Source organism: Tyto alba, unplaced genomic scaffold, assembly GCF_018691265.1.
Source record: "Tyto alba isolate M040663 unplaced genomic scaffold, T.alba_DEE_v4.0 Super-Scaffold_21, whole genome shotgun sequence".
NCBI classification, from domain to species: Eukaryota; Metazoa; Chordata; class Aves; order Strigiformes; family Tytonidae; genus Tyto; species Tyto alba.
In genome coordinates, this window is record NW_024881295.1 from 9175633 (window position 1) to 9195329 (window position 19697).

Sequence of the window (19697 nt, forward strand, 5' to 3'; positions counted from 1 at the left end):
ACTTTGCAAAACTGAAACACAAATCACATCATCTTGGTAAAGCAAGTCAGCAATTGTATCACCACTGACTACAAAGGAACATAAATGAACCCAGGCTCAATCCTGGGAGGACTGAGAGGGTATACCAGCAAGGGAAAAACTTGACCAGAGAACCCTGTCTTGTTACAAGTATCTACAGTGGCCTGGGGAACAGACCCCTCCCAACTCCACCCAGTCAGTAATAGAAATATATCCAAGATAACATACAGCCTTATATAGCACTGTCTGCCTATAGTTCTCAAAATATGAGGACAACTTCAATCTGATTTTAGAAATGGGGAAAGTGAGGCACAACAAAATTAATCAGAGCCACCAAAATAAAAAATAATTTAAAAAGTTAACTATGCAGCACCATACCAGCATCTGAAGCACAAAATGTAATTTGCAGAAGCTGCCAGAAACCTGAAGTAAGAGCTGAGACATGGAATTGCTGCATTAGTCCCGACTCTTACCTTGAGTTTAGTATTACAGTCAGATCAGGTCAGCACTGGGGAAAGGCAAGCTGTTTCTCTGGAAAGCCTTCATACAGATACACATTTGAAAAATAAAATGCGTGCACTAAAGGAACATAAAAATGTTTTATGAAATCCTATTTTTAACACTAAATGGGACAATGAACTATGGGAAAAACTACAATTAGAGTAAAAAACAGAAAAAAATCTCAGCTGACACGAACCAGGGGTTTTTCAGAGGTGCAAGTGCAGAGGAGCTCTGCCGATTTACGCTGCTGTTTACACGGGGCCCTGGGGCTTTGGCAGCTGCTATTGAGGAAGCACATTCTTCACGCTCTTCTGGAGAAAAACAAACAGATTCTGACTACACCATCAGCAGAACAAAAGAAATCTGTGAATTCACAAGTTTTTGCATGCACCTGCAGGGATATTTTACTACAATGAAGCCAGTGGATTAATACTGTTGAAATTTCAACTGCTGTAGGAAACTACTCAGAAGTCGCCCAGCAGAACCCAGGCGGATACACACACTTGCGGCTGCACAACTGGAAGTCCACCAGCACCTTGCTTGTACTTTTTCTCCCGAAAAATTTGTTAACCTCTGTTCTCCCAGTTGTAGTAGTAGAGTCTTAAAATAGTCACCCTTGCAGAAGGTAGGAGCAAACGTCTTCTCGTGCTTTTTCATCTCCGGTGACTACAGGGGATGGTTAAGATGACTAACTGGCTTGGATGTGCAACTTTTAAGCACTCAAGGGTAGGCAGATGAATCCTCCCTGGCAGCAGATACAATGCCAACTCTCACTGTGATGAGGGCACCTGGAATTAATCTTTGGATTTAACAGTTTACATCTCATGGCCATCTCAAAAGCCGTAACTATTGTCCATGTCTGTAACAGGTTTCTCAAGCACTTATAGAAACCCAGCCTCATCAAGAAGTAGTCCTACAGCAAATGGATATGACTTACAATTAAAATATGTTCCAAGGGCCAAATGAAGTAAACAAAATAGGTGGCATCCTTTCCCCATCCTCATCTGCACCGTAGACCACTGGACTCTCCAGCACAGGAGAGCCAGACAACTGTCTGTAATGTGGATAGATCCTGCTCCCACCAAACTTAAGACAATTTGAATCCAACTGTGGTTTGAGCACCTTGTAATTTTGTATCTCCTTTAACTCTTGGCACCTCACAGACAGTAAAAAATATTCTCCACAAAATAAAATGATGATGTTGTGAAGCTCCCTATATATAGTTTGCTAAAAATACCTCTTTGGAGACATCCTCTGCCAAATAAGTGCCAAAACTTCAAAGGCTGAATTGTAATGTTGAAATATTTGTAATGGAAGTTTGTTATGTTTCTTGTGAAACATGGCTGGCAGTCGGAGATGGCATCTTTGAGCTCAAAGACCTGGTCCAGGCAATAACTGAAAATAGCTCTTTGGTGGCTTACGTGAAATGAGTCAATGGATCTCAGTCCAGCTCTCAATAAATTAGGAACCACATCACAAAAGCATCTGTAAGAGTCACTTCCTTTGTTGATACCATTCTAAAGGCCAAGGACTGAATAAGGTGGGGAAAATGAAATATCCTCCTCAAAATAGCATGTTCCTTCAAAACACAATTTGCTTTTACCTAGCATCTTTGGTGAAAGTATCCCAGTGTGTTTTTACAAAACATGAACTAATCTAAGTATTTCTGTAAGTAACATATTTAGCCCCACACCTTCTCAGTAAGAAAAGCCAAGACCTGCTGACTTCCAACACGCCAAAGCCATGCAAAAGGAGAGCAGTCAACAGGAATATTCACATTCCACATGCTAACTGCACTTCTGCTTTCCAGAGCCAACAAAAGTTTAACAGCTCCCAAGTATTATTCTTTAAGAAAATTTACCATACAAACATCAGCTCACCTTGAATTAACTGCTTGATTTCAAGGACTCGCATCATTAGGAATATTTGCCTTGCCTCTTGCCAGTAAAGGAGCACGAAGCAAGTAATACAAACTTATAAAACTAAGAAAAAGTTACAATATTTTAAACTCTGTTTTAAGAATATAGAGTAATTTTAAGGACAGATAACAAGGGATCAAGATCTTTGATCGTGAACATCAGTCTTCATTTCTCATAATAAATCCCCACACACAGAGAATGCATCATATAGATCCCAATGAATTAACTTTGTTAGAAAACAAAGCTGTATGTGTCACAATTCAGAGCAAGCTTTGAAAAAATCACTCCATTTAATTAATTTGGACTTTGTTGCATTCAGATAGCACAAGATAACTGAATATAAACACACTTAACATCAGGGGATTGGTGCTGCTCAGTAAATTTAGAGGTGCCAAGTTGAGAGAAAATAATGTGTTTCAAAGATGAAAGGTGCCTGAATTCTGGTGCTTTGTAAACAGCTGCTAAACTGATTGAATGATGCCTGTGAAGTACACTGGGTCAAATGTGGTCAGCACCTCAAAGAGCACCAGATCTTGAGATTAAAAGCACTTATAAAAAGATCTTGGTACATTCATATATTCTCTCTCTGTCTATCACTTCAAAAACTGCCAGTTATCCACAACAGAGGCTGGATTATCCTTTGTCAGTTCCCTCTCCTTCAAAATTTATGAGAATTATACCACCAAATTCAATATGGGTGGGTAGATTTAGCTTTGTACCAACAAAAGAGACCCTTGCTTAGAAGCAGCATTGACTGAGGTACCAAAGGAAGCCAGTAATTACAAAGAAATCCTTAAGAATAAAAATTCTTAAGAAACACTTATATGTTTATTTTATTCATACATTAGTCATTGGCAAATATTAATTTAGATCCCATTAATCTGGAAAGGCATGCATCTGCCGTTTCCTTGAAAAAAGAGTTAGCCAAATCTTACTTCCGTTAAAAAGCCTACACTCTTGGTCAAGCACAAACTACATTCCTGATCTACCCAAGGAAGAGAAAACGGGAGGAAAAAGCATAAACAGGTGCAACACTTGTTATACCACAATAGTCCATATTTCCCTCCCTAAACGTACATATATGATGGCAGCCTACTTCTGTAAGTGACTTCATCTTGTAAATCAGATGCTTTGTTGACAAGATGATCACCACCCTTGAATAGAAGGAAGCTGCACCCAAAGCACCAATTCAGATGTTCCAGACAGAAGTCTGGCCTTCCATCCAAGACAAATATGGAGCTTAATCTGCACTGCTCTTACTGTGGTTTATTAGTTTGCAGTATCTGGAGATGACTGACTTTACGATTCAAAGAGAAGGGGGGTGGGTGGACCTTACTTAACCAGCATCTTTGCCTTGCCTTGGCAGGAAAGAGAGGGAAGGAAAGCTCTTACAATTCCACAGCAACAGAAGAAAATCTCATCATGCAACTGCACACAGGCAGATGCAGATTCACTATCGCTCTCTAATGTCCCCAGTAAGAATACAGAAGCTTTTATCCTCTTAGTCTGTATGGCAGCATTCTTTAAAGATGACATGAGTGCTTCAGAGCACTTAAGGAAAAGAACCAAGAAAATGCATTTACTGAGAAAATTACAAGTCAAATAGAAGTAAGAACGATACTGCCAAGACTAGTTTCAAAAGGGAGCTCCTACACACAAAAAAAATCCACAAAGAACATTAACAGGTTTCAGTTTTTGTTTTTTTTTTTGTTTGTTTGTTTTCTTAAAAAAAGATAAATAGTATAATCAAACCTGTCATCATAATTCTTTTCTTGCAGACTTTGCTCCCTAAACAACACAGGCTCATCCCATGCCTAGGGGTCAAAATCTAAAACTAAGAATGGACTGTAAACAAAACCAAAATTGGCTTTCTAAATATTACTGCTTGTTTAATAAAAAGGGCATAGGGAAAATTGGCAAAAATTTTTAATGAAATCTTTAGTACAGTTTAGCAATTTCCCTCCAATTATCTCATAATTACTTCCTTTTTCATTTTTTACTTTCCACTATTCTTTCAATCCTTTCACATGCAGTGATCTAAAGTACATATGAAAAAAAATTTACGTGTATCTATTAATGTTTTTTCCTGAATGTTGCTTTTGACTGTAAAGATTATTTTACAAAGCAGAATGTTATTTTGCTGATTTAAACAGATAATGGTCAAGCATATTTTTTCATTGCACCCTCACCACGGCCAGAGTTTTGCATCTTCCTGACAAGCAAAGGTGAAGGCAGCAATGTTTTTGGCAGGCTCCAAGGAACCTCTTTGGTAACTTCCAGCAAAGGTGTTCAGCAAAATTATTCTGTCAGCAGTCAGGCTGCAGCATAAGCTGTGAGCAGCAGCTGAAAGCTGTGGTGTACATCAGGGTGTGTTCAGACACATGAAATTAACCTCTCCTTTGGGTGATACAACATTCATCTATTTTTCCCTGAACACCGAAAGGGATTCGTTGTTCTTTTTTCATTTGCTACTACACAATTGGCTTACATGTCTGTGAGCAAAAGCAAACAGTTAACTTGAATCAGGTGCCCTCTGGGGTTAAATGGGGCTTAAAGGTATCCAAGTGTGAGCCCAAGACTTTGGAGTTACGAATGAAGCATAGCTGTCAGAGACAACGCTTTCAGTATGAACTTGGAGCAAGCGACACCCTCACAGCAGGGAACATGGCAGGTTGTACTCAGATGCCTCCTGAAAAAAACAAGTGGAAAGTTCCTTTAGGGCACCCTACAGTAATATCAGCACCACTGATACTTATTGAAGGAGTTGGGATTAGAGCTGCAATACATTAAGTCAGCTTGAATATCCACACATTGGTTAGCCCACTAACAGATCCACAGCCGGAGATTCACAGCACCATCAGGGGAATTGATTGCATCAGTATAGCATTCATTTCATACTCCTCTTTGTGACAAAGCCCGGAGCAGTAAGTCTTGGAAGGCAAGAAGACATCACCAATCCTGTCGGAAGAAACTTTGACACAAGTTCACTTGCATCTCAGTTACATCCCAGGTGTAAGCAACCCTCTGGAAATGCCAAGATTGACATGCTCAAACTGATTATCTGGTGAACATATGATAATCCTCACCTGGACAGCCCCATCCTTCCATATATTACTACCAAGCCAGCACAGTTGAAATCCGAGTTTTCATCCCACACATTTTTTCTCCTGTAACACTACCTCAGCTACATGGCCTCAAATCTTTGGAGACAACTCTGCATTTCCTTGTGCACCTAGGGCTCACAGTGACTTCAGCGTGTTTCTTCCTGTTGAAGGAATAGATGCACAGTGCCTGGAAACACTGTTCATTCCTAAGAACTAGAGCTGGTCAAGAAATGGTGCATGCTGCAACATAAGCAGCAAGCTAAAAATTTTTCCAGTGTCTTTGAAGGTTTGCCAGCAAAGCTTGAAAAATCTAAAGCATTCCACTTCATTCTTTTATCTTTATCACTGGCTCATGGAAAAAAAAAAGACAGGGATAAAAAAAGAAAGGGGAGGAAAAATATTTAACAGGAGAAGGAAGGAATCCCCTTCTCTACTCTCTTCATCTTCCAAACCAAAATAACTGGGTTTGTCCTTCTCAAAATGGTATAATAAATTCCTTGCAATTCATTTTCTTACCTGAAACTCTTTCTGGAGATGATTGTTCCTAATACCACAGCTATTCACAACTTAGTGACTTCCAACCTGTGGTCCACAGACACTGTCAGCAGCGGGCAGCCGGTCAGTAGGACAGGAACGTTTTTAAATCAAAAGTGCATGATGGTCTGGGAGCGTGTTGTGGCTTGACATTAGTCTGTGGTTCACTGGACTTGAGAACCACAGCCTCAACTTCTGTTGCTGTCTAACCGCTCCATGGCTTGTATAACTCAACTTCAGAGACAGTTGTAACACTCAGATTCAGCAGAAGAATATCAAGAGGAGCTTTCTTTTACTTCAAGTCTACATGTATCTCTCTAAGCAGATACTAAAGGTCAATTATATTCATGTTTCATACTACACACACGTGTTTTTATTTCCTTCGGTGAGGATCCCTCTGACGTAATGTCTGTATTCTGCACTTTGGGCTTTTCAAATACTTCAAAACAGTCTCTGCACTATAGATTTTTATTCATCTTACTGTCATTTTGCCTGACTTCAAGTTCAGTTTCTAGCTGGAACAATTCAAAGCATAAGCAATTTACAGGAGATTATTCCAGGTGTTCTTAACGTAATTGTTTTTTTTATAAGGGAGAAAAAAAAACGCAAACAGAAGAGTTTCTAATTGCCACTTATGCAACTGAGCAGTGAGGTCATCATATCCTGAGTACAAGTGGGCTAAGATGCTCACATAATACATATTTTATATGAACTCTCCTCTGTTAAATCAAACTCCCTGAGAAGATAAATAGGACAGAGTAGGAAAAAGAGTCTCTATACAATAATTAACCATATGAGAACCCATCTAATACACTTGGGAAGACTGGGGAAGGACTAAACAATTAGACTTTATTAGAAATTGTATTTACAATATAACTGGGGGGGGTGTGGGTGTGTGTGTCCCCAACTTGAATGTATTTCCTTTCCTACAGCATTTGCAGAAACCAAGATTTATGCTGTAACTAATTTCATGACGTGAAGGAAAAGAATTATTTTAAAACTGTAAGCAGGTAGCTTAATTTAGTAAGAGAAATCTTTAGGCACAAAACCCCCTTTTGATTTACAGAAGTGAAATATGCCAAATCAGTCATGATGAATATCAACTCATCTGCTCAACCAGAGTTCTTTAACACTTTAGTGATCTAACCAAACCATGTGACAAAGATGCACGTTAATGACACCAGAAGTGATAAAATTCCTTTCACCTTGACAGTCAGAATTTGCTGTGATGAACTGAAGTGCTTTCCAAGACATACACTAGTACGATCTGCACTGTAAGACAGTCTTACTTGGTACAGAAATCTCACCAAGGGTATTTGCTACACAAATATCTGTTAACCAAAAGCCATTACTCCACTAAATAGGAATGTGCTTTAACAGTTGGCTGTTACATGTTTAACAGCCATGTCTTCCACTGTTTTTCATAGCTATATGATTGCCCAGTGTCCCACAGAGAAGCTCATATGCAGAACACAAAATGTCCTTATAGTTCCAGATGTTACAGCTTGTTAAATTATACTTTCAATTATTGTTAAACAGACTTCATTCTCCATATTCAGTTTCTACAGTTTGTAAAAACAGGTACTCCCATTGAATCCTTACCTTGTGATTGAATTTGTTCTCCTTTCTGCTCTGCCAAACACTAAATACCACAAAATAGAAGAATCCAGTTATCTTTAACTCCAAGAAACAACAACTGCCTTTAAACAATGGAGTACAATGCTTTTGTCTGTGGAGCTAATACAAGCTTTCCTCTTCATACAGGACTCAGCATGCTAAAAATCAGTGACATTTTAAGTGGAACAATTCTTTCATCATCAGGCTGATATTTGGCTGATGTTCTGGTTACCTCCCTTATAAGGCACCAGTGAGAGGGAAGGGCTAGGAACACATTATGCAACTATTAATTGCAAAAAAAAATAATTAAAACAAGTTTTAAGAAATGTCTATGATGAACACTTTTCCAATATAAAAAGCAAGACAAAAGGCACTTGATGCCATTGGACTAAGGTCTGCTATTTTTACCTGGCTAATTTGGAAAAAAGGGAATTCTTCCTGAAAGGAAAGGGTTTTCACAGTTTTTATGGGAAGAAGTGGAACACTTAAGCCCGTGAGCTGCTCCTGCCTGGTCCGCATTTTGGTTAAATTCTAGCTAGTCAGCCAAAGAGGCACTTCTGCACTGGGCAATAAAAGGGAGATACCAGGCCACACCCATGCCCTGTCACCCTCTCCTCTTAGAAACACAAGGTCATAAATTCAGCTTCAAAGAGTTGTAAGGGAGTTCTGTGGCTAGGCAATCCACATATTGGCTGGCTTGTACAAAACAGCTCTCCTGCAGACAACGAAATATAATTTGGAATTTAACTATCAGTTCAGCTATAAGTAGATTATTTTTTTTACTAGTGCACTCGTAAGATGTCTGAGGCTTTCTACCGAGTGAAGCTATATCTGTTCTGGTGTTGCACAGCAGTTGAGTCAGGACTCACAATATTAGATTCAGCTCTACTCATTCTGGAAAAAAAAACAAAATAGAAACCAGTCATCTGTGGGAAAGGTTCACTTTATCAAGCAATACCCCACAAGTGACTGAGCTCAGGCTGGTTGTAGTGCCAGCAAATTCAAGGTTTGCATACATGGCAGAAGCAAACCAACCTTGGAAATGAACACTGTCCCTGGAGAATGCTTTTCCCACAGAGCAGACTCACAAGTCACCAAATTGGCAGTGGTCTGGCAGGAAGAAGACATACCTGTCCTCTGTGGGGGTTCTCCGTGATGCTGACAGAAGTTCATGGTAAAGCACAAATGTGCTAGGTAAGTTATCTCACTCTCTGCTGCATCAGAGACAGGGAGATAAGGCCTAACCTAGTACAACCAGGAGAGCCCCCCTAAGCACACACAATTCCCCACTTGTAGCAAGCTGCTTCTGTCAAGCAATTTTCTTCTGTTGTTTGCATCCTCCTTCTCTAGCAGTAGCTTCAGTGTAGTCATGTGTCTTACTGAAGTTATGACTTTTGTTCCCTCACATCTACCCAGTTTAAACTCCTGTGTATAGAAGCTGACTGTATTTCGAACTCCTATAGCTTGGCACAACCCAATATCTTAATTTTAACTGCATCCTATTTAAGCACTACTCTACTATAGTGACTTACAAAAAGGGCCCTAAACCAAGTACTTCTTTCTGGTAAGATACCCAACTTGCCTAAAGTTTTCTAATTGTTTGTCTGGGGGTGGTTTGCTTGGTTTTGTTTTACTACAAGGAAACTTAATTGCTAAATGTCTTGGCACATTTCATAAATGCACTAGCAGTGCCTTACTTAATGGGACATTACACACCATACTCTCAGGGAGTTGTAAACTGCTATCTTTATTACACATAGTAGGAAAAGGTCTCATGACTTTTCATCTGTTCAAAGATAACAAAAAGTTTTTGTTTCTACTTCTGTGGAAGGAAATTCCCATATGCCAAGATCTTTGCTAAGTCTGCAGCTCCTCTACAGCATATCAGTGATCACAGGCTCAAACTCTAGAACATGACACATAGCTAATATCAATTGCAGTACAATAAACACTCTTCCTCTAAACACAGTTCCTCTCCCCACATAGACCTGAGCTGGCCCATTACTTTCTCCCTCCCCTTCATTCTGCCACCTGTGATAAACTCAATCTATTTATGCAACCTCTTCACACTGAACTATTACTTAATATTGCCTGTTCCTTGTTACTAAAATGTGAATCTTTGTTTCTCTTTTTACTGCTCCAGGAGATCTTACTCTTGCAAAATCCCATAAACCCATACTACCATTTTAATCAACCACTCTTCCCTTTCCATAGTAAAAATATAGAAGTCAACTGTTCCTTTGACAATTTAAAATCTCATAAGTAGCCTTCCGAAGCAAGTTTATTACATTCCAGTTCTAGGTATCTGCCTTCTTCGTATTATATTCAGTTGTAACTCTGATGAAATCATGCCATTAACAAATTACAAGTTTGTAGGTATAAAAGACATATATCACAAACTAATTCCAGATCTACCATTCAAACAGAAATGCAAAATCCAATGCCAAAATTACAGGGAAATCAGAAAACCGGGTATTTGAAGCATAAATATTAATACTCCTTCCTGATCCACTGTTTACCTTTGCTTTTTTAATCTCTACAAAGTATTAAGTGAGATATTAATGCAAACCTCACAAAATTGCCTGATTTCGCAAGTAAAAGTATTTACTATGACAACTGCCCATTTTTAACACTTCCCACGATGATTAAATTATGACAGGGAAAGTAAGTTTTTTCTGATAAATTCACACACACACTTACACAGACACCCCACCTGCCCCAGTCCCTGTTTTGTTTTTATTGTTGTCAAAGAAATACGTTCTGTTGTTCCTTCATGCGGATGCAGGAGCAGGAGACTGCCAAAAGTCATTCTGTAATTTTACACTACAGACCTGCAGGACTTTCCGTACCATTTGAATGAAGAAGACTGCTCTTCCACATGTAGCAATGACTAAATTCCAGTCCTTCAAAAAAAGATCCCCAACCTTAAATACAGTTCATATAAGTTCTCACCACGCACTAAATAACTCTTTCTGGAGTTCATTAGGTTGGGCTGCCCCTCACTGTTACTTTTTTTTTGCACAACGAAAAACGTTATTTAGTCACCGGACTTTGAAAAATCCTGCATCAACCCAACATGAAGAATTAGACTTTAGTCAGTTATTTTTCAAATCCACATTGTTATGCTACTGTAATGCAATTACTACTGATGACAGGTCTGCTCTAAGTGCAGCTATACGTTGAAATGAGCTGCGAACAAGAGAAGATTAAATGAGTTTGTGGACAATAGTATGCTTGATTTATGTCAACTGTCATTACCCTAAAACACATAAAGCCTCTTTCTGGGGGACTAAAAGCAAACCATTTACCATATAATATCAGCTTAGTAGTCTTTGTGCTGATGAATACTGTAGTCAAAGAAGTAATTCTTTCCATTGTAATTTACATGTCTACCCTACATCTCCTTGAATACAAATATCAAAGTTTATCAATTGGCTTACATTTTAAACTTAGCGGGAAGAAAAACATTTGTATTAGAATAAGCATGGACTGAGTGAAAATTGAATTTATAGGGAGAAGATAAGTTTAAAAACAAGACAAACCCATTGTCTAGGCAGATACAGTGGACAAAAACAGTGTTTCTCAAACTGTGACTAAGCTCCTTGTGGTCACTAAAGGAACCAAGAGATCCCAAAACACAGCAGGTAACTTACATGACTAAAAACTTCTACCCACCATTCAAGCTTCAGGGACATACAGACAGATGAGCCAAAAGGAGGCTACACAGAAGTCCTGAGAAACAGCAGCTAGGCAAACCTCACCCACGCGTGTGAGCAGCTATGCATACCCTGAACTCCATTCACTGTGCCATTCCACATCACTCCCACCCATGAGAGGCCCACCAGGGACCCCACTAAGCACAGGATCAGACCCTCAGAGGTCAGCACCAGAAGGCTTGCACAAACAGGTCCACAACTCATCACCTGACAGAAACCCAAAACTTCTGTTCTCCTGGAAACATTCCCCCATTGCACACCAAGAGTGTAGGGGCCTGGTCCAAGGCCACTGTGAGTTAATGATAGGTTTGTGGGGGGTTTTTGTTTGTTTGTTTGGTTTTTTTTTTTGTTTGTTTGGTTTTTGTTTTTTGTTTTTTTTTTTTTTTTTTTTTTTAGAAAGACTAGCTTTCTGCAAAGGCAGCCAGAAAGAAATAAAGCATGATACCTGTCCACTGTAAATATTTGCTTCTGAATTCTATTGAGCTAGCATTTGGGGTGTTTCTTTTCCCCTGAAATGTTTAATTTTAGAATTTTTTTAGGCTCTGTGAAGTGGTAATATTTAAACTGAACATATACTATGCCATGTGAAAAACAGCTGAGTTCCAGTTTCACAGAATTATGCAAATTTAGCTTTTCCTAATCCAAGACACCGTTTAGCAACAGCAGGAAAACATGTCTACATATAGCACAGAAGATAAAACTGCATCAGTTCTATTAGATACAGTAACAGATTTCTCATACACAATGAGTGTGGCCATTGCTCATCACCTCTCAGGTGAGCAGCCAATTGGCTACTATTTCAGTTAATTTTACTCTTCGCAGGTAAAACTGGTACTTTTTCATTCCTAACGGATAAGGAATGAAAGCACCTTTTAAGATTTCTGTGTATATCCAGGCATCTTTTACAGAACACACATACCAATTTAGTAGGATTTATTAGCGTTATATATGCTCACAAACAAGATCGCTCTACTTCAAGTGACTTTAAAAAGCTGTAATCAAAACACTGAATCAGCATATGTGACAAAATCCAACATCTGTGGTCTCCAAAATAAATCTCACCGCTCTTCAGCGAAGAGCAAGTAAAAGCAAAGCAACATGAATACGTCCCACCAAATATCCTATAGGAAACTCTTCTTATTTTTAGAGCCCAACTTCAGCTTTGCTTTTTATTCAGAGACTACATCAAGGCTGACTTATTCCTGTTCTGGGTTTTGCAACAGGAAATCAGGTACGCAACGTCAGTGGAGGCAGCCTTTTAGCATGCTTGTGAACTGTATTATTATAACCAAAGATGCTTCAAATTAATTTAAACCAAACAAAAACAGGAGCCACCTCACAGTTCTTGGCATTTAACTTTTATCTTAGTCACTGTAAAATTGCCTAAAGATACAGAGCATGAGCCGGACTGTCAAATTACGGGCCCAATTCAAAACTCCTTTTACTCAGGGAAATGTTACCAAAGCAGGTTTGAGATTTGTTCATCCAAGAGTGGAAACTTGTGAGGCTTTGTTTGGGTTGGTTTGTTTTTTTTTTTTTTGGAGGCATTACAGAGATTAACTTTGCCCCTTTATTTACTTATTTCTAAGGAGGGCAGGACACCCTTAAGCCCGAAAGCCGCGGGAACACCGCGCACCCCCCCGGGCCCCGGCCGCGCACAGACCGGTACCGAGCTCAGCTCTCCCGGCTCCGACACCCCGGGGCGGGGGGGGGGGGGGGGGCACCCCCGGCTCTCCGCAGGCCCGTCGCGCCCTGCCAGCCCCCTCAGCCCGCCGGGCCCCCGGGGGGGACGGAGGGGCGAACTGGGGCGAGCCGCGCCGCTGGCAGGAGGCGGCGGTCCCCCGCTCGCCCGCCGGAGAAGTGACCCGAGGGGCAGCGGCGAACTGCGCCCCGAGCCGAGAGCCGCCCCCCATCCTCCCGCCTCCTCCCCCTGGGCTGAGCAGCCGCCGGGGCTGGGGCTGCCCGCCCTCAGACTCCGCGGCTGGGGCTGCTCCTGCCGCCTCATGGGAGGAGAAGGAAGGCGGAGAGAGACTCCCGGTCTCCGGTGCCAGGGTCCCTTCACCCTCCGCGCCCGGGCAGGGGAAGGATGAGGGCCGGGCTGGGCCGAGAGGCACCCCCGGAGGCGGTGGGGGGGGGGGGGGGGGGGGGATGCTGCGCCGGCTCCCCCGCAGCACTCACCTCTCCGCGCCGCCCTCCCGCCGGCTCCTCGCTCGCCGCCTGCAGCCGGCGCCTACTGCGAGCACGGCCCCCTCCTCCGCGCTAATAGCGGCGGCGGCGGCGGCGGGAGGAGGGAGGAGGCGGGCGGCGGGAGGGCCGCGGCGGAGGGATGTTTACTCGGCGGCTCTCGCGAGAGCACCGGCGCCGCCGAACCGGGCCGCGATTGGCTGTTCGCGCCGCCCGCCAGTGGCGAGGCCCCGCCCCCGCCCCGCCCCGCCGGCAGGTGCCGCGGGAGTTCCCCCCCCCCCGGCCCCCCCGGCCCCTCAGAGGTTCTGCCCGGGGGCTCCCCAGGGCCCGAAGGGGCTGGTTTTTCTCTTCGGGCGAATGCAGCCAGCTTAAACCCTCGCTCCCAACAGGCTGTGGCGCCGGGTTCCCCCGAGGGCGTGGAGCTGTGCAGGGATCTCTCGGTCGGGAGGGCCCTGTTAAACTTGCCTCCAGTACACGTAGGCGCCCAGATGCTCAAACAGAGGACAGTAGGTTTGAATGGAAACGGTGTATTTGCAGGCCTTTTGCTTTTCTATCCTTCTGTCCCACCACCAAAGTACAAGGGTAAGGATGTTAACACAGGCAGCAGATGAGTGAAACCCTGCTTTGGTTTTAGCATGACCCGATCATAAAACACGGCAGCAGCACTGATGGGGGAAAGCTGTTATCCCAAGGATGCAGTGACACAGATTTCTTACAAAGCCGGCTACAAAGAAGGCAAATCTCTGAGCTCAGATTGGAAGAAGGACAAAGTACAACTAACTTCTTCTGTCACAACATGCAATGTCTGGAAGATAGTGAAACTTTGTCCTAGTGTCATCACTTGACTTGAGGATCACTTGCTGAAGAAGAGGATTTATCTGGCTGCTGCGTTTAATTCGTTTTACCGTATTAGTCTTTATAGAGAGACAAGGGTCTTAGGAGCTCTGTGCATTAAAGCAGATTTCTTGTCCATGGACTTTACAATCTCAGGACCTGCAAGCGTATCTACGTGTCCCCTTTGCCTGCAGGCAGAGCCAAGAAATTCACTGTGGACTTACCTGCTGAGATGCATTTTCAGAAGCATTAGATTTGGTAGGTTTGAAATAACAGAAGCCTAACATTAGCATGTTTTAACTTGAATGCGATGCAAGAGTGCTTCCAGAAGGGGCGGCCCTTTGTGATACCTGAACTCCGTTTCCACATTTGGAGCCTGCGGTAATGAAGTTGTGCACTCACATTTACCATGTTGCAGTGTTGAAAGTACAGACACAGAAAAAGAATTAGCAAGAGGGGAAAAGACACTCCACACTATGATAAGTAAATTCAAAATAAACTGGTTATGGATCTAGAAAAGCGGTATTTCATTAAAGTACCTTTCCCAAACAAAAGTCTTTTAAAATCTGTATCAATAACAATGGTAAATGGGAGTGACAAATACCCTTGCCCTCCACTCCCTTCCCCCTTTCCCCGTTCCCCCCCCCACCCCCCCCAGGAATATGGACTGATTTTGATTGGGTATTTCTGGTGTTTGAGAGTTTTGATTTCAGTGTCTTCCTTCTGTCTGTTCCTCTGCTCTAAAGATGTCAAAGGGAAGTTGGCAGAGGCAAGGTCAGTCTTGGAGACAATGAGGACCAGCTGTGACAATGAAAAATGAATGAATATTCACAACGTGACGTTACAGTTCCTGAACTGCTGCTGCTACTCCTCTTGTGGGTCCTGCCAGCACAGCAGATGGCAGACACTGAAAGACTGTTGTGCCAGTGGAAAATTACTGAGTTTTGTTGGTCCTGCATGTGTGTGTGTTTGAGGGGGGAAGTGGGGAAAATCTCTACTTATTTAATTCTTTTGAGGAGAGAAGAGGAAAACAAATGGTTCCTAAGACTACAAAAATTACTGGCATGTAAAGAACTGGTCTCTTATTTTAGGTGACTGATACATGTCTCTTTATATTTTAAGTTTTCCTTGTAATTCCATATAACTCTCCTCGTAAGTCAGAACTGTGACTTGTCCTAAATAGTAGTGCAATTAAAAAGAGAAACAACATTGTAATAATAGCACTGGCTGTTACTCATGAGACGTATGGAAAAACTAAGTATTTAATGTTTCTATTTTTATGTGGCTGTAAAAGTATTTATGTTAGCAGACTTTCTATTGCAAAACAGACATGGTTTATTTTAATTTCATAATTTCACATGTTTTTTTACATAGCTATAACAGAGGGTTATCTTACTGCTATTCACATAAAAGGTTATCTTACTTGATCTTGCAATGGGATCACCACCGTTGCAGCTAAAGTCAACAGGATACCAAGTGTGAATGGAGTTAAGCGTGTCCGTAGACTTGAAGGTCTGCACACTTAAAGAAAGTTACAATCAAATGCTCATCCTGAAGTGAACCGTGGCAGAGCCAAACCTGCAAATGATGTCTGTGCAGGCAAATGAAGTGTGGAGATTGACAGAAACACATAAGGTTTTAACCAAAACTGCGATGCAACTTAACAGTCATACACAGCAGTGTTTGCCCAATAACTTCTATTTGTGTATATTTGCAGAGTTAGCCCTTAATTTAGAGGTATAAGAACCCATGCACTGTATGGGTTTGAAAAACATTCTGAAACAAAATCTTTGCTCTAAATGTGCATACTTCTGCACACTATATAGTGTTCCAGTCCTTGCAAGTTACAACAAGCAGCAAAAGGTTCTGCATCCTCTGCTCAGATGGTTCTGGCTGCAGCATCAGGATACACCCTGGTGTGCAGCAATTAAAGGCAAACACAAAAGCCTAAATACCACTTGTCAAATTCCACTGAACCTCTGAAGCCTTCAAAAAACTTAGGGGAAGGTCTGTAGCAAACCAAAAGAATATTGTCCTCATTATGGTAATTCAAAAGACGGGTGTCTTGTCTGTGAAAAGACAGTTATGTGAGTTTTTGAGATACATTTCTTTCTTCTGCAGTCAATTGGTGTAACAAAAACAAATTGCTATATCAGAGTCATGCTGGAGATGTCTCTTGGAAAGATTCAGGGTGTTTTTAACCTTCTCAGCATCAGAAATAACCTATAAATGTTTAATTTACAGAAGGCATTACAAGTAGTTTGCAACTAACTACTTAATGTAACATTTAGGAATCAGCTTGGACTTTCCTTCCTTGCTTTCTTACTATTTTTCTATACAATATAAACCAGTTATATTTCTTCAAAATAAGCCAAAAAATACCAAAACCTTTAAGACTGGTCAAGAAATAATGCAGAGCTAGGTAAGCATAGTGCAAGTCATACAGAAACATTCACACAGATTTTCCAGTGTCTTATTTATTATGACTTTTTTAGCTGGTGTTGATACTATTTTTAATCCAGATTTTACTTGTAACTCCCTGATCCCCTAAATACAATAAAGTATATGTCAGCTGTTTGATACATAGAAAGCCAGGAAAAAAAACACAAATCCTTTATTCTGTTTTATGATACTTAGCGTGTTATTATAGAATCCTGACAAGATCTCACACCTGCTGAACATACTGTAGATCTTTAGTTGCTTCATTCATGTGGAGCACAGTAGTGAATCAAATACTTAGAAAATGCCGTGGCATAGAAGAAAATGTAGTTTCTTAATAGGCAGAATGCAAATTTAGAAGGAGGCATGTATGGTTGTACTTCATATGCAATGTTTCACAGCTGAATTAAGCAATTAAGTAGATCTTGAGCCTGCAAACTCTTGAAGACTTAGGTAACACTGAAACTGATTGGGTTTACTTCTGTGAGACTATTGACATAAGTAGCGTTACTCACCTAGTTGTTTCTGAGGTCAGGCTCCATATTTAGGAAACTGTCATCAATATTTAAATAGACATAACAACATAGGAATGTCTGCACTGGTTCAGACCTCGGCTCTGTCTAGGTCACATTTCTGTCTTCCCAGTGATCATGGGTAGAAACCTAGGGAAAAGGAAGAATAGAAGAAATTCAGAATGGATTAATTTAAAAACCTCCCACCCTCCACCTATCCTGAGCCTGATGTGGTCTGTCAAAATAGTAACTCCAAGGGTTTGCTCTTCCAAGTGCTTGTGCAGTCTCCTCTTAAAACCTTGTAAACGTCTTGCATTCCCAGCACATGGGAGTTCCGCAGACTGTTGTGTGAAAATCACCTCCTTTTGCTTGTCCTGAACCTGGTTCCTGAGAGCATCTTAGTGTGGATCCTGGTTTTGGTATTAGCATAGACAGTAAACTATTATTGATCCATGTCTGTCCTGGAAGTGCTACTCTTTTTTTTTTTTTTTTTTTTTTTTAATATCCCATACCTTCTCTGTTGTCTTTATTCCAGACTAAAAAGTCCTGGCCTGGAAGCCATTCCAGACTTCTAACCATCCTTGTTGCCCTGCTCTGAACCTTTTCCATTTCTATTATATTTTTGAAAGTAAAGAGACCAGAATTCCACTATTCATTGTGTGGATGAACCATGAATTTATCCAGGGGCATAGACTTTGTGTCTCACCTCTTAATTTGAAGGCAGAATACACCATTTGCTCTTCCTCTTAAAAATAGTAGCAAAGTTAAGCAATGACAGCAAGTAAGTAATATTAGTTTTTTAATGAGGTAGCCTTTTGAAGCCATTTGCAATAATCTGTCTCTGTCCCATACAAGCAACTACAGCCTGTTGCTATCTCCACACACCTTCTTAGAAAGTTCTAGTTTATACTTTCCTGAAAGCCCAGATAATTTCCTTTATATTAATAGCATCTATGTCACTGGGAAACCATTTGTGTTTCCAAATGCATAGTCTAAGGAACAAAGCGACTCATTCAGCTACACAAAATCAAGGGAATTACTATAGTCACCTTACAAACTGTCAACTCATATCCTGAATGTCTTAGCAATTCACAGCTATCCTTCCAAATCCGGTATTTTGCCAATTTTCAATACCATTTAAATGACTTATTTTCTATGTAAGTATTATTATCTTTTAGCATGTACTTCTGGCTTGGCTGTTACTTTTGCAGGCAATTTGGAATCCACAACATGGTTCTTCCTGGCACAGAGATACCAAATTCCTCATGCAGGAGTTAAGGATGTGACAAATTTGATTGATTTTGTAAGCAATTAAAATATTTATAGCTGAGTTCACTTAAACAACATAATCTCTTAAAATATTCTTCATGGATTCTCTCTGGAGAAAATCCTTGGTGGACTTGCAAGAGACATATTTAGTACATGATCTTTTTCCATAAACAAAGAATCACAGAAAGTCTGGAACAAGAAAGTTACCAAAAACACTAACTAATAATAACAACTGGTTTTAGTTATTAAGGAAGCTCAATATTATTCATCAGTTAGCATAGACACCATTGTCCTTTCTTTAAAATTCTAGAGAAAAAAGTTGACAATCTTTCCAGTCAACTCCAGGGATACAAAATAACATATTTAACAAAAAAACTCCAATTCTTCAGACATTTTATTCTTGGTTAATATATTTGTTGTTACACTGTTTAGGAGTGACCATGTGCTTTTTTTTCTTTTAGCAGAGATTCTCTGCAGATTCTTTGCTAGATCCATTGTTATTTTCACATTATCCTGACACATGAGAGATCATCTGTGTGTTGCAAGCTTACCACACATTCTGTTTTCTTTCTTAATGTTTGCTTTTGGCTTGTCTTTGCCGTATAGATATCTACTTCAGCTTATATGTCTGACATAAAGCTCTTAAATTAAGAAAAAAAGAAACTGGAACAAGATGTAAACAAAATGATGCAACTTGCTGTTACATTCTGTTCTCTGTTTTTCAACCCTAATGCATCTATTTTAGGGCCCGATACTGAAGTCTCTATACTCACAGGCAGTATCCCATTGAACTCCACGGCTTCTGGAAAAGCCTAGGGAGAGGACATTCTTGCTTGGAAGGGATGGCTGGCACCACAGCATAATGTAGCTCTCTTAGGAGAACCAAGGACAACAAAATAGACACAGGAGGCTTGGAGCCTAACCTGACTGGAATTGGACCTGTCATATTTCTTCTAGTGCAACTCGCAACACCACACTTCAGGTCACAGGATAGGGTCATGTGTCTGGTCACACAAAATGGGGCTGAAGTTTTCCTACACAAGGTGACAG

The 19697-nt window shown here is 40.9% G+C and overlaps 1 protein-coding gene across 1 annotated transcript in view; it reads right to left on the bottom strand.

Moving 5' to 3' along the window:
• The window catches only part of STK38L (serine/threonine kinase 38 like), a 51017-nt gene extending 37304 nt beyond the window's left edge, over positions 1–13713 (bottom strand). Inside the window, exon 1 of the mRNA XM_042795412.1 lies at positions 13588–13713. The gene's annotated coding sequence lies outside the window, so the exon portion shown is untranslated. The remainder of the gene's footprint in view (positions 1–13587) is intronic.
• Between the last annotated feature and the right edge of the window lie 5984 nt (positions 13714–19697).